Here is a 16465-nt window from a genome sequence, read left to right as displayed (position 1 = left end):
AAAGCACCCCCACACCATCACACCTCCACCTCCATGCTTCACGGTGGGAACCAGGCATGTAGAGTCCATCCGTTCACCTTTTCTGCGTCGCACAAAGACACGGTGGTTGGAACCAAAGATCTCAAATTTGGACTCATCAGACCAAAGCACAGATTTCCACTGGTCTAATGTCCATTCCTTGTGTTCTTTAGCCCAAACAAGTCTCTTCTGCTTGTTGCCTGTCCTTAGCAGTGGTTTCCTAGCAGCTATTTTACCATGAAGGCCTGCTGCACAAAGTCTCCTCTTAACAGTTGTTGTAGAGATGTGTCTGCTGCTAGAACTCTGTGTGGCATTGACCTGGTCTCTTATCTGAGCTGCTGTTAACCTGCGATTTCTGAGGCAGGTGACTTGGATAAACTTATCCTCAGAAGCAGAGGTGACTCTTGGTCTTCCTTTCCTGGGGTGGTCCTCATGTGAGCCAGTTTCTTTGTAGCGCTTGATGGTTTTTGCAACTGCACTTGGGGACACTTTCAAAGTTTGGCCAATTTTTCGGACTGACTGACCTTCATTTCTTAAAGTAATGATGGCCACTCGTTTTTTTTTATCTTAGAATTTGTATTATGGCAAGAAAAAAGCAGCTAACAGTCTATTCAGTAGGACTATCAGCTGTGTATCCACCTGACTTCTGCACAACACAACTGATGGCCCCAACCCCATTTATAAGGCAAGGAATCCCACTTATTAAACCTGACAGGGCACACCTGTGAAGTGAAAACCATTACCGGTGACTACCTCTTGAAGCTCATCAAGAAAATGCCAAGAGTGTGCAAAGCAGTCATCAAAGCAAAAGGTGGCTACTTTGAAGAACCTAGAATATAAGACATATTTTCAGTTGTTTCACACTTTTTTGTTAAGTATATAATTCCACATGTGTTATTTCATAGTTTTGATACCTTCAGTGTGAATGTACAATTTTCAAAGTCATGAAAATACAGAAAAATCTTTAAATGAGAAGGTGTGTCCAAACTGTTGGTCTGTACTGTACATGCTGAAGCACACTTTGAATAGTCTGTGTGCGGAGGTGGTGATCCCAGGGGAAGAAGAGGAAGCAGAGGAGGATGCGGAAGGGTTATCAATATCTTTAAGTTCCAGTCTGTTGTCGCACAGGCGGTTGCCATGGATGGAACAAAGCGAGAAGGATGAGGAGGAAGAGGTGATGGACGCACAACAGTTAGGAGATTAAAATAATGATTTCTTCTCTGTTGTCCGTGGTTTCCAAGAGGGAATGGAGGAAGTAAGCTTGAGTATTATCCCGCTACCAACACACTATGGACTTTGACCTCATGAAAGAGACTGACCAATGAGCACCTTTTTGCAGCACTATCTGCAACATGATTGTTGCCTATATTGTTAAGATTAGAAATAGTGCTGACTACTGGGTTGCCACTCTGTTCGATCCATGGTACAAAAGTAAATTTTGCCAGTTGCTTTTCCCCCTGGAAAGGGACGCACCCATGCTGCAGTATCGAAACATGCTTGAAGACAATCTTGAAAGTGGTTTTCCCCAAGATAGCAGTGAGGCACAAAGTGTACATCACAGTGATATACTTCCAACCCAGGGAACATTGAGTTGTCAATGCAAAAACATTAGCAGCCTTGCAGCGCTGGCGTCCTGGGTTCCAACCCCACCAAGGACAACATCTGCAAGGGGTTTGTATGTTCACCCCATGTTTGTGAGGGTTTCCTCCGGGTACTCATTTTTCTTCCCACACTCCAAAAACATACTGATAGGAAATTTAAATTGTGACACCCAATGGGGACAGTGCCTCTAATGTCTGTAAATGTCTGTAAAGCGCTGTGGAATTATTAGCACTATATAAAAGTGAGTAAAATATATGTATAGAAATTGATGTCACTTTAGTGGTATCTGCCCATAATTATTGGAAATGTTTGGTCTCCAAGTTGGGTCTCCTTCATTTGTGCTGCCTGAATTTGGCAGAGCTCTCAAAGCACCAGGCCTACACCTGTCACTCATCCATCAGTTACTGATCAAAGTTTAAGCTAGAAATACCACTCCAAGCCCTGTCCAATGCCTAAATGTGCCTAAATGTGGCAAGAATTCAGGACCACGCTATTAGCACAAAGAATTTATATTGTGAACTCCTGGCTGGAGCACAATACTAGCACAAAATAATTAAAAGATAAAATTCGGCCTGCTTTATGTAGCAAAGTAGTAACAAAAAAAATTAGAATTTTTACTGTGAACGAGCCTTGGATACAGCAGAATCTCAGCGCAAAAGAATTACAACCTCAGATGTGGCCTACTGTTTGTAGCATGGTAGTAACAGAACAAATGTATATTTTATCATGTCAACCCCTGTATGGAGAAGAATATCAGCACCAAAGAATTAAAAAATGAAATGTGTCCTAGTTTGTGTAGCACTGTAGTAGCAGCAAATATTGAGATTTAGTAAGGTGAACCCCTGGATGGAGCAGAATATCAGCATCAAACAATTAAAAGCTCAAATGGGGAATAGTTTGTGTAACATTGTAGTAGCTGCAAATATTGAAATTAAGTAATGTGAACCCCTGGATGTAGCACACTATCATCACCAAAAAATTACAAGTGGAGATGTGGCCTGCTGTATCACTTTAGTAACAGAAGAAGTTGGATTTTTTTTTACTGTGGACGATGCCTGTACACAGCAGAATCTCAGCGCCAGAAAATTACAACCTGAAATGTGGTCTGCTGTATGTATCATGGTAGTAAGACAACAAAGTTAGATTTTATCATGTGCACCCCTGTATGAAGAACAATATCAGCACCAAAGAATTAAAAGATGAAATGTAGCCTGCTTTTGGTAGCACGATAGTAAGAAAAAACAATTTCAATTTTATCATGTGTACCCCTGTATTGAGAACAATATCAGCACCAAAAAATTTCAAACTGACATCTGGCCTGCTGTATTACATTACTAACAGAAGAACTAATTTGTTTTTTACTGTGGATGAGGCCTGTATACAGTAGAATATATGCTCCAAACAATTTCAAACCGAGACCTCCCCTGCTGTATCACCTTAGTAACAGAAAAAAATAGATTTTTTTTTACTCTGAACAATTTCTACATACAGCTGAATTTCACCGCCACAAAATGACAAACTGAAATGTGGCGTGCTGTATCACATTAGTAACAGGAACAATTGGATTTTTAAAGGTGTACTCATGCATGGAGTAAAATAAAAGCAGTGCACAGCAGAGTTCTATGCTGAAATGTACCCTGCTGTCTTTGTCTGGACCTCACTAATGGCACAAGAAAAAAACACTCCTGGAAGGTCGATTTCACAGCCACACAGGACCGTATCTATCTAAACTATTTGACTTAGAAGCAACCGCCTAGCTAACTATCTAAATTAGCTCAGTATCCAGGAGCAGCGTTAGGAGCAGCCTCTCTGACCTGTATACTCTCAAAATGATGCTAAAAGAACATGTCTGCTCTTTATTTAGAGATTGACATGTGATTTAAGCAGCCAGTGGCACAAGCCCTTGTGTCTGGACTTTGTGGATAGTTCCTCGCCCTGATTGGCTAGCCGCAATTTGCACACAAAGTTAGGGGGAAAAAAATTAGATTACAAGTACGCCGCTCCTCTGACCTCTCCCCACCCCCTCTCCTCATCAAACACATCCCTCCCCCCGCTCATCATACAGCACCACTATCCTAGCCAAAGTGGTAAAAATACTGTAGTGGAAACAATAATTTCCTGCATTTTTACCGAATTTTGTCGATTTTAAGTAAAAACGCTTTGGTGACCGATCACGAATCCGAATGTGCAATGTTTGTACCGAATTTGAAATTGAAGAACAGTTTTTGAACATGTTTGCTCATCTCTAATCAAGAGTTGATTTATGAAAGAGAAATCTGAGGCAAAACCCACATATTACATATGAATGCTGCAGATTTAGCACTTAGCATTGCGTGATGAAAATCATTGGCAAATTCGCAACATAGCAGGCATGGTGGAGAATTGAAAATCTACAACATGACTTCATATTCACATTAGAAAATAAGTATATAACACGTGAATGAATTTTTCAGTACTCCATTCACATGTATTGTTCTGATTCGGAGCATGTTCCTATACATTAGATACTTTTTCTCTTATCACGTCTTGGTTGACTTCGTTGAATCCACTATTTGCACTAAAATGTTACAATTTGGCAGATGTTAAACAATTCCTCATTCTTTTTCTAGACACTTTATAAAATGATCTAGTGAAGTGCAAAAAAAAGTGTCAAAAACAAAATAAATTTGATCTAAGTCATGTCAGTGTAAACACAGTACAATAAATAGTTCTGTGTTGATTGTGTATAAGCATTTTTTACATAACTAGAGAAGAACTGATTTTGTAAATTAACTTTGTATAGGAATCTATAGCTAACTACATCTCAAAACACCCTGCCTGTAAAATATACTGCTATCCATTGTCCATGGTAACAAATGTAATTGCTAAAATGTATCTAAAGGTTTCTAGATATTGTACACAAGCTATTTTACTCTTTCATAATGTCTAAGAGCCAAATCTATTACTTCTAAAAGACTCTAATAGCTGAGAGATCAGCTGAGAAATATCAGTCAAGGCTATGTTTTGCAGGCAATAGCTGAACCATGGAAATTCATTTACCTTTTCATTATTTACTCAGAGTGTCTGTATTATATTTGTATAGATTTTATCCAGCAAAAAAAAGACAGTAAATGTAATAACATGACAGAGAGAGGGAACATTCCCTGAATGCAATATTTTGCCTATTTTGAGTTATTTTCCCATCTTGTCTTGGTAATAGCACAACTAATCTTCTGACATGTATCCATGTCTTCCAAAAGGATTAAATAAAAAGCAAACAAAAAACAAACAAATGACTAATAAAATAATATCTGTCGCGTCACTTCACTAGAGTTCTAGCAAATCAGACAGTTTGCAGAGAAATGAGCAGTGAAATGTGAATAAGACACAGATATTTTGTTCTTTCTTATTTGCTTATCCGTTACTTTAAATAGCATGAACACTTTTGCAACAAATCCTTTTATTGTATTAGTGCGTCTAAAATATAATAAAGCTAAATTACAAATGTGCTTAGTTAAAAATATTTTTCTTGAATCCAGTTGTTAAGCAGAGCGAGCTATGCATACCCAGATTTTGTTACTGTGACTATCTGACTGAGAAACCTTCTGGGGCAGAGTCATTTTGGAGAGTCATTGTGGTTTTTATTGAAATGACTTTTCATTTTGGTCTTGTTTTCTTCATTGCTGTTTTTGCTCCAAATTCATTAAAATGACACATTAATGAATTGATTGATGAATTTTTGCGAAAAATAGTAGTTTGTTCTTTTTTTTTCTTTTACCTTTTTTTTCTACATTTTAGTGCAAAAAGTCACATTTTCATTTAATAAGTAAAATGTTATTCTGCAGCTGCACACAAAAAAATAATTTGGCACTAGGATAGTGGAGTAGAAATGTGCAAAAATGTTGCGACATTTCCAAAGACATAAATGTTGAATTAGGCTAAAACATCTGGAAAATCAAAACAATGACCATAAACCAGAAAAAAAGCCAATGAAATCAAGTAAGTTAACTTTTAAAAGGTGCAAATTAAATAATGAATAAAGAGTAAACATAAAATTCACTTTTAAACTTTGAGAACCCTTTTTGCTCCAGAAAAAAGGCACAAAGACAATGATGAATCGGGTATAGTCAGAAGCTCCCTAAAGCCAAACACATAAATGACAAATTAGTTTTTATGTATTAACCTTTTAAAGAGAGGCCTATTTTGTTTTTTCATATCACCATAAAACTTTTTAGTTTTTACATAAACTTTTCCATAAACTGTTATAAGGGTGTGCTGCTTTTCTTGCAACACAAGCTTTTTAAGGGAACATACACATGGGCCTTTTCCTGAGTGGATATACCATAACTTTCACTCTTTACATTGTTGTTTTTGCACTTCTCATTTAAATTGACAGATATCATTTTTCTCTATAGTGTGTAGATAAAATTTGATAAAATCTCATCCACAAAATTGCTACTGTAAAACTTTGTGGATTTTCCACTGGGAAAATCTGCTGTGTATCCGACAAATGTGGACATACTCTTAGGCCAAGTTCAGAATGCAGTAATGAAAATTTTCTGCAAATAGCAGATGTGACTGGCTAGATGTGCTGCTCCATAAGACTTGCCTACGTGATGGACGAGCGCAGTATCTGTCTGTTATTTACATGCACTAGTCTGTGATATTATTTACACAGACTATCGGATCCGTGTGTAAAATCGTTGGAGTGCTGTTTCTGTAAATGCCTGAATTAGAAAAACCTCTCATTACACTTTAGATGCCAGTGGTCGCTATTGACTGGCATCTAACTGATTAGATACAGAGAACGATATCCCTCTGTTGTTCCATTGGCCCTCCACATTGAGATCACAGAGTGCCAGTGCACTGCTATGGTAACCGTAGGCCTATCAATGGACTCTGAATGTGAGAACTGTGGAAGCTTATTAGACATTACTAGAGACAGAGTCTGTAAAATTCTGATAGGTAGGTGTAATACATTAATCAATAAAAACAGAAGGCTCATCTGCAATTAAAATCTCCCCAACGTTAAGAATCCTGATAAAATGCAAATACCCAACTGCGCTGCAAGTAAATAGAATATGAATGAATATATGCTGGCTCTCAAAGCGATTATTACAAGGTTACTAGATCAATAACAATTATTAAAATTATTAAAACTAATTCAGGTTTAAATGTGTAAATACTCTTGCACGAACACTGTAAGTTAGATATTACACATAGCAAAACCTATATCCAGTCCAAGGCATAAAGAAATAAAAATAAAAATAGAAATAATAGCTTCTTGTTGTGAGGTCCTCGCAACTAAACTTATGTATCCCAGACATATACTGGTAATTACTCCAAAGGTAGGAAACTATGCCAGCTCAGTATTAAATAATTCCATGCATTATTATTGTTGGAGAATGTCCAAAAATGGGCAGATGTTACTGCTATACAATATATATTAATGTAGCACAGCAGATATTGACACTTGTAGGTGACGCGCCCCTGGGCCTGTGTTGCGCTGCGTTGCGCACGCGGGAGCTTACCCGGAGCCGGATCTCTTGAGGGTTGTAGTCTCGTGGCGGTGACCCGGTCCGTGCCCAGGGAGTCAAACTGAGCGGCGAGGTAACAGCGGTAGATGCAGGACGACTACGCCACCCGTTGAATGCAGCTATGGAGCTGCCGCTGCAGGACAGTCCGCTGAGGCCGGTGGATGGATGGTGCAGCGTAGATGGTATAACCCCCAACGGGAGGGGTATGGCCTCAGGGCAGCAGATGTGGATGATGGGGGTAGCAGGAACCACTCAGAGACGGTGCGGTGTAATTCAGGGTCTTTACTGGTAACAACGATAGACCCTCCCGGAGTACTTGCTAGTGAACGGGGCCTGGTCAGTCCTTGAGCAGATGGGATCTCCCCTGGCCAGGCGGAGTTGTAGGCCTCCCAAACTGACTGTACTCTTCTGGCTACCTTGCTAGAAGCGGATATAAGTAGCCCACGTCCCTGAGTGTACCGTGTGGTGCTCACCCGTATGGCCGGTGACTCGGGGCCTTCTAATGGCTTCCGCTTCACGATGGCGGTGCTGGTCCCACGCGTGTGACCGTGCCTTCGGGTTTCTGGGCCTGAGGACCTGAAATCCCCTGCCGGTCGGCTTCTGCTGCTGGGTAAGAGTTAGTCCCCACAGCCTCGGACGCCGGGTCCGGTAAGAAAGCTTCTCAGTCAGGGCGAGCTCTGCAGCTGCCAGCCCCTGACTCGTAGTAGTATTGCTCCCACTGAGCTTCTGCTGTTTCTTCCTGTGACTGTTTCTTGTCTCTACTCTCCTTGACTGACTAACCCTGCCTCAGCCCAGGGTTTATACAGGGGAAGTTCTTCCCCTCCCAAGACTGGGCAGGAGGTGTGGCATGCACAGGATCCCTGACCAAAGGACCTCCCACCTGCTCTCAGACATAACATTACATTACTGTGGAAAACCAGACCCCTGGGGTGCCACATTCCCCCCTAGTGAAATTTAGTACTCCGGGACTAAACATATTTTAGAAAAACATAACAAGATAAAAACAATAATAATACAATAAGAAAAACATATAAAGATGGTTACGGCATGTCCGTAACCGGGTGCAGTCTTTGAAGAAAAGCAAGGTGTCCATTTCACCAAAACAGGGAGACGTAACCAGGTAGGGGTTTGTCCTACCCCGAGTCCTTAACAGTCTTTAGTCCATCCTGGGTTACGCTCCAACTATGTACAAGGATTCCCGGTAAATCCACCAAGGATTCCTAAAAATAACTGGAAACACAAAATTATACACAAGCAACAATACACAGATAAACATAAATAAAACAATTTATACACTTCAAATCCTCCAGCGTGCGGGTAACTGGCCTCTAGTGGCCCTAGTGGACCTACGGAGCTGACTGTCTGGCCCTGAACTACAGGGTGTAGGAGCTGTCAAGGGTAAACTGGGCAGCTGTCTACCGGCTCTTTGTCTCACTAGGGGTACGGCAGGCTCACTATAAGCAGAGGGTTGATCCTCCTGTTCTGCTTGTGTGGAGTCTTCTGCCTCCTGGACCGGCTGTTCTTCCAGCTCTACCTGTTGCTCCATAGGTGCTTGGGATGCTGGTTGGAGGAAGGTGAGTACGGGTACCACAACTGCACCATTGACTTGAGTCCAAGACCGAGGGAAGTCCCCGAGCACAGTACTAACCATATCTTCCCTTTCCTCTACGGGTCGATGGTCTTCTTGTTCCTCTTCAGGGTTCCTCAGTTGTTCGGGACACTTCTTCAGGTGGTCCCGGGATACAATGGCGGTGGTTTCCCCTCCGTCTTTACTGATGGTACAAACCTTCGGGTTCTCGTGGCTTGAGGGCAGTACGGTGTACGGGTCCTTCTCCCACTGGTCATCCAACTTGTGGAGCCGTCTCTTCCTCTTCAAGACCTGCTCTCCGGGTACCAGGGGAACAGCGGGAGCATACTGGTTGTAAGTTTTCTCTTGTCTTTCCCTAGCCTGACAGAGACTTCGCTCCACGCTCTCCTGTACTCTCCGGTACTGCTGCTGCCTCTCTGTGTCCCAGTCTGTTTCTGGTGAAGTGTCCTCGGGTGTCAGGACTCCCATTTCCAGGTCAACAGGTAACTTACCAGGTCTTGCCCTCATTAGGTAAGCCGGGGTACAGTTGGTGGAACCTACCGGGATGTGGTTGTATAGGTCCACCAGATCGGGCAACTTCTCAGGCCACAGACTGCGTTCTTCCAGGGGCAACGTTTTTAGAAGATCCATTACCACCTGGTTCATTTTCTCACAAAGTCCATTAGTTTGCGGATGGTAGGATGTCGTCCTTATCTTCCGGCAGCCATACAGATTGCAGAATTCCTGGAAGACCTCCGCTTCAAAGGCAGGTGCCTGGTCCGTCAGCACTTGGTCCGGGTACCCGTGTGGACGGCAAAAGTGCTGCTGGAAGGCTCTAGCTGCTGTTTGAGCCGTTAAGTCCTTGACGGGGACGACAACCAGAAACCGGGAGTAATGATCCACGATGGTTAACGCGTAGACGTAGCCACTTCTGCTTGGGGTCAGTTTTACATGATCCAAGGCTACCAGTTCCAACGGTTGCCGGGTGACGATGGACTGCAGGGGAGTCTTCTGGCTGGCACGGTCCTTCCTTCTCAGGTTGCACGGGCCACAGTCTCTGCACCACTTCTCAATGGTTCCCCTCATGCCTACCCAGTGGAACCGCTCGCGCAGCAGGAACTCCAGCTTCTTCCACCCGAAGTGCCCAGCTCCGTCGTGGTATGCCTCCATCACCATGGCTGCGTCCCTTCGTGGCACCACTACTTGCCAGAGTAATTCATGCGTCCGGGAGTTAACCATTCTGCGGCACAACTTCCCTTTGTAAAGGAACAGTCGACTCTTCTCTGCCCATAGTTGTTTGGCTTCCTCCGGAGCGTCTGGTTCAAGGCGAGCCTCCGGCCGAGTCAGCATCTCCTTCACCAGTCGGACGGCAGGGTCGCTGTCTTGCGTTTCCGCCTAGTTGTAGTGGGGTAAGGGGTTCAACGTAGCAGTCTGCTTACTCCTTACCTGGTGGGAATACTGAATAGTCCCATGACGGTGGAACGCAGGGAGTTCAACTTCTTCCAGTCCCTCCGGATCTTCTCCTCCGTCCGGCAGGTTGGGCATCCTCGACAGGGCGTCCGCGTTGGTATTGGAGCGTCCTGCCCGGTATTTGATTGTGAACTCGTAGTTGGACAGACGGGCCATCCACCTCTGCTCCAGGGCACCGAGTCTTGCCGTGTCCAGGTGTGTCAACGGGTTGTTATCCGTGTACACGGTGAACCGGGAAGAAGCGAGGTAATGCTTAAAGCGCTCGGTGACTGCCCATACTACGGCCAGGAACTCTAGCTTAAATGAGCTGTAATTCTCGGGGTTCCTTTCGGTGGGTCGCAGTTTTCGGCTGGCGTAGGCGATTACTCGTTCCTTCCCCTGCTGGATCTGGGACAGTACGGCTCCTAGCCCGATGTTACTGGCGTCGGTGTAGAGGATAAAGGGCTGGCTATAATCCGGGTACGCCAGGATTTCGTCCCCCGTGAGGGCCATCTTCAGCTGGCGGAAAGACTCTTCTTCCAGCTCCTCCCATTTGAAGGGCGGCTTCTGGTTCTTGGCCTTCCGGGACTGGCCTATCAGGAGGTCCTGCATAGGTGCTGCCTTTTTGGTGAAACCGGGAATAAACCTTCGGTAGTAGCCTACCAACCCGAGGAACTGCCGCACTTCTTTTACGCTGGAGGGGCTTGGCCATTCCTTAATTGCGGTGATCTTATCAGGGTCGGGAGCCACTCCGTCAGCGCTCACCACGTGTCCCAGGTACTGCACCTTTGGTTTCAGGAGGTGACACTTGGAGGGTTTCACCTTTAGGCCGTAACTTGCCAGAGCTTCGAACACTTCCGCCAGGTGTTTCAGGTGGTCCTCATACGTCTTGGAATATACGATGACATCGTCCAGGTACAACAGGACCGTCTCGAAGTTTCTGTGGCCCAGACAACACTCCATTAGTCGTTGGAAGGTTCCCGGTGCGTTGCAGAGTCCGAACGGCATGCAGGTGAACTCGCTAAGTCCCATCGGGGTGGTGAATGCGGTCTTCTCCCGGTCCGCCTCTGCTACAGGAACCTGCCAGTACCCGCTAGTGAGATCCAAGGTAGAGAAGAAGTTAGCAGATCTTAAAGCAGCCAATGACTCCTCTATCCTTGGTAAGGGGTACGCATCCTTGTGTGTGATACGATTGATTTTCCGGTAATCTACACACATCCTCATGGTGTTGTCTTTCTTTCGGACTAAGACTAGTGGAGCTGCCCAGGAGCTACAGCTATCCCTGATCACCCCAGCCTCCTTCATGTCTCTAAGCATCCCCTTGGCGTGTTGGTAGTGTGCAGGGGGTACGGGTCGATACCTCTCTTTTATGGGAGGATGGTCTCCCGTGGGGATGTGGTGTTCTACCCCCTTGACTCACCCGAAGTCTAACGGGTGTTTACTAAACACTCTCTCGTACTCTTGAACCACCCGATAGACTCCCTGTTTCTGATGTGAGGGAGTGGAGTCAGTACCCAAATGTAGTTGCTGACACCAGTCCTCCTTTGTTTTCTTAGAGCCGTTACCTTCCTCCGGGTGAGATGGAGGCAAGGGTTCCACAGATTGTATAGCATTTTGGTTAATGGTATATAATTTGGCTAGCGTGGCATACCGGGGCAGGTACACTTCCCTCTCCCCGATATTGATTATGCGAACGGGCACCCTCCCATGGCGTACATTGACCACCCCCCGTGCTGTCAAAATGGTGGGCCTACTGTCTGAGTAAACTGGTTCTACCATTGCCTGGTAATCTCTACCTCTCAGACCAATAGCTGCCCGGCACCAAATCATCATTTCACTTTTTGGGGGCATGGCAATAGGAAAAGGGTCACACATTCTTACGCTACCAATCTCACCGCCGGAGAGTTCCACCTGTTGCCGTCGCATCAGTGCCCGGATCTCTTTCTGGAGCACCCGCTGCTCGCCGGAGCTGGCGTTCTTGGCAACCTGCTGTAAAAGGAAAATCACCTCTGCAAGACAATTTTCAATTACATTAGTTCCTAGAGTTATTTTTGGGTGACTCTCATGTTTGTCAATATCTACAATGATCAGTCCCTGTGCTGCCAGTTCGACTCTACCGATTTTGATGGTCACCTCTTTAAATCTGATCTGTGGCACGGGCTGGCCATTGCTGGCGATGATACTCAAGTCGTCGTCAGGGTAGCGGGTAATATCCGAGTCATTCCAGTACTGCTTAAAGAGCACGTACGGGATGGTGGTGACCTGTGACCCGGTGTCCAGTAGGGCACTCATGGGAATGCCATCCAGTACCACAGGCAAGACTGGACGTCCTCCCACATATCTGTCGCGCCAGTTCGATGGGCCTGGTGATCTTTTTCCTGGGGGTTGGCCCTCTACCCCAGGTTGTGCCCGTTTAAAGAACAGTACCTTGCCATATGTCCAGGTTGATTGCAGCGGCGGCAGATGGGTCGTCCGTCCTCGCTGTATCGGTCACTGGGTCTTCCTCTGGCCGGTGGGGTCCTCCTTGGTCGACGCCACGGGATGTCCTCCGGTCCGGATGCCAGCTGGATCTTCCCTGGGGTGGAAGCCTGTAAAGACTGCACAGTTCGGGTTAGCGCAGCAACGCTCTTAGCTAGCTCTTGGACCTGATGGTGTAGGTCTGGAGCCGGGTCATTGTCCAAAGCCTGCGCATCAGCTCCCACAGGCCCTGCCGACAAGGGCGCCGCCTCCTGGTGGTAAGTGATAGCAGGGCGCTTGTGGGTCACAACGCCACCCGGTGCCGGTTCTCGGAGCCCCCGGATGGCTCTGTCCTTGAACTGTGCAAAGCTCAGATGGGGATCCTGTAAGGCCATTGCCTGCAACTGGGTTCGGTGGGTATTACAATACAGTCCCTCTATAAACTGTTCGGTCAACAGCCTGTCCTCGTTTCCCACTCCATCAGGGTCGGTCTGCTTAATGGCCCTCAGGGCCTCTTGTAGGTTTAGTGCATAGTCCCTTATACTCTCATGCGCTCGCTGCTTGCACCCGTAGAATCTAAGCTTAATCTCGGCTGAGGTGCGGGTATCAAAGGTGTCCTTCAGCCGGGTTAGTATCCCTGCGACAGTCTTCCTCCCAGGTGGCCAGGATTTTACTTCCCTTTTGGCTGCCCCGGTTAGTTGGGCCACCAGGATGCTCACTTTTTGCTCTTCTGTGAGGGGGTACACCTGGAAGAGGCTATCCAGCTTTTCTCTAAAGTCATGCAGGGTATGTGACTCCCCTGAGTACTGGGGTAGCCAAGCTGCTCCCGGGATATAGGGCATGGTGAAGGGCATAACTGCAGCAGCGGTAGCGCTGGCGGGGGTTGAGGCAGTGAAGCTCTCCTCCGTATCCGACATCTTCCTCCCCCCTAGTGGACCGTGGCCTACCTTGCGATGATCCTCTTCCGTAGGCCGCGGCTCCGCAGTGGATCGTCAGGGTTGAGGACCTTCCGTCGCGCTCCTGTGACGTCGGCGTCTGCTGGGCTCCTTCCAGGACCTTACGCAACGTCCGGACGTGAGGCAGGGCTTCAGTTCTCGCGCGCTTTCGGAGTCCACGCCCCTCTTCTTCCCGCGCGGCGTCCTCAAGATGGCGTCCAATGGCGGGAAAACTCCACGGATGGCGGGAAGAAGGCAGAAGATGGCGCCGGATGGCGGGAAACTTCACCGATGGCGGGAAGAAGGCTGAAGATGGCGCCGGATGGCGGGAATCTTCACCACAGGTAAGTTTGAAAAGTCTCTTTTTCAGGCACGCAGTACCCGGTGGTTGCGGGCACGAAATCCTGCCGACTACGCCAAAGTTGACGCGCCCCTGGGCCTGTGTTGCGCTGCGTTGCGCACGCGGGAGCTTACCCGGAGCCGGATCTCTTGAGGGTTGTAGTCTCGTGGCGGTGACCCGGTCCGTGCCCAGGGAGTCAAACTGAGCGGCGAGGTAACAGCGGTAGATGCAGGACGACTACGCCACCCGTTGAATGCAGCTATGGAGCTGCCGCTGCAGGACAGTCCGCTGAGGCCGGTGGATGGATGGTGCAGCGTAGATGGTATAACCCCCAACGGGAGGGGTATGGCCTCAGGGCAGCAGATGTGGATGATGGGGGTAGCAGGAACCACTCAGAGACGGTGCGGTGTAATTCAGGGTCTTTACTGGTAACAACGATAGACCCTCCCGGAGTACTTGCTAGTGAACGGGGCCTGGTCAGTCCTTGAGCAGATGGGATCTCCCCTGGCCAGGCGGAGTTGTAGGCCTCCCAAACTGACTGTACTCTTCTGGCTACCTTGCTAGAAGCGGATATAAGTAGCCCACGTCCCTGAGTGTACCGTGTGGTGCTCAACCGTATGGCCGGTGACTCGGGGCCTTCTAATGGCTTCCGCTCCACGATGGCGGTGCTGGTCCCACGCGTGTGACCGTGCCTTCGGGTTTCTGGGCCTGAGGACCTGAAATCCCCTGCCGGTCGGCTTCTGCTGCTGGGTAAGAGTTAGTCCCCACAGCCTCGGACGCCGGGTCCGGTAAGAAAGCTTCTCAGTCAGGGCGAGCTCTGCAGCTGCCAGCCCCTGACTCGTAGTAGTATTGCTCCCACTGAGCTTCTGCTGTTTCTTCCTGTGACTGTTTCTTGTCTCTACTCTCCTTGACTGACTAACCCTGCCTCAGCCCAGGGTTTATACAGGGGAAGTTCTTCCCCTCCCAAGACTGGGCAGGAGGTGTGGCATGCACAGGATCCCTGACCAAAGGACCTCCCACCTGCTCTCAGACATAACATTACATTACTGTGGAAAACCAGACCCCTGGGGTGCCACATAGGCACTTCATGTGACTCACAGTTCAATAGTTTCACCTCAGTTATGCATTGTGCTATTAAGACTGCTCTCCTGCGCACACAATTCTTACACTTAAAGTGTCTTTTGAACAGAAATACTGCAGCTTGTAGTTCCACAAATGTGCTACACATATGTTGCTGTTCTTTTATGGATGTGCTCTAATGTCTGCTAATATTAGCTTGGTCTAGGTATTGCCTAACACGTTTCAGAGTATTCCTCAACTCCTTTTTATGGCTTTTATTCAAGTGAAATTGGAGTTGAGGAACAATACATGTACAGAATAATCAACTATATTTGGCTGGGACACACAGTAGGTAAAATAAGTATTTGATACACTGCCAATTTTGCAAGTTTTCCCACCCACAAAGAATGGAGAGGTCTGTAATTTTTAACATAGGTACACTTCAACTGTGAGAGGCAGAATCTAAAAATAAAAAACAGAAAATCACATTGTATGATTATTAAATAATGAAATTGCATTTTATTGCATGATTTGATCACCTAACAACCAGCATGAATTCTGGCTCTCTCAGACCTCTTAGTTTTTCTTTAACCCCTTAAGCCCCGCGGGTGGTTTGCACGTTAATGACCGGGCCAATTTTTACAATTCTGACCACTGTCACTTTATGAGGTAATTACTCTGGAACGCTTCAACGGATCCCCCTGATTCTGAGATTGTTTTTTCGTGACATATTGTACTTCATGATTGTGGAAAAATTTCTTCGATATCACTTGCGTTTATTTGTGAAAAAAACGGAAATTTGGCGAAAATTTTGAAAATTTTGCAATTTTCAAAATTTGAATTTTTAAGCCCTGAAATCAGAGCGATATGTCACACAAAAGAGTTAATAAATAACATTTCCCACATGTCTACTTTACATCAGCACAATTTTGGAACCAACATTTTTTTTTGTTAGGGAGCTATAAGGGTTAAAAGTTGACCAGCGATTTCTCATTTTTCCAACAAAATTTACAAAAACATTTTTTTAGGGACCACATCACATTTGAAGTCACTTTGAGAGGTCTTTATGACAGAAAATACCCAAAAGTGACACCATTCTAAAAACTGCACCCCTCAAGGTGCTCAAAACCACATTCAAGAACTTTATTAACCCTTCAGGTGCTTCACAGGAATTTTTTGAATGTGGAAGAAAAAAATGAACATTTAACTTTTTTCACAAAAATGTTATTTTAGACCCAATTTTTTTTATTTTCACAGGGGTAACAAGAAAAAATGGACCCCAAAGTTTGTTGTGCAATTTCCCCTGGGCACGCAGATACCCAATATTTGGGGAAAAAACACTGTTTGGGCGCACGGCAGGGCTCGGAAGGGAAGGAGCGCCATTTGACTTTTTGATTGTAAATTTGCTTGAATAATTAGCGGATGCCATGTTGTGTTTGGAGAGCCCATGTGTGCCCAAACTTTGGAGCTCCCCCACAAGTGACCCCATTTTGGAAACTAGACCCCCCAAGGCACCTTTCTA

The sequence above is a fragment of the Phyllobates terribilis genome, unplaced genomic scaffold, assembly GCF_046119375.1.
Source record: "Phyllobates terribilis strain yellow unplaced genomic scaffold, ASM4611937v1 Scaffold_1__5_contigs__length_1240528914, whole genome shotgun sequence".
Taxonomy (NCBI): Eukaryota; Metazoa; Chordata; class Amphibia; order Anura; family Dendrobatidae; genus Phyllobates; species Phyllobates terribilis.
Note: the sequence above shows the minus strand (reverse complement) of the source record.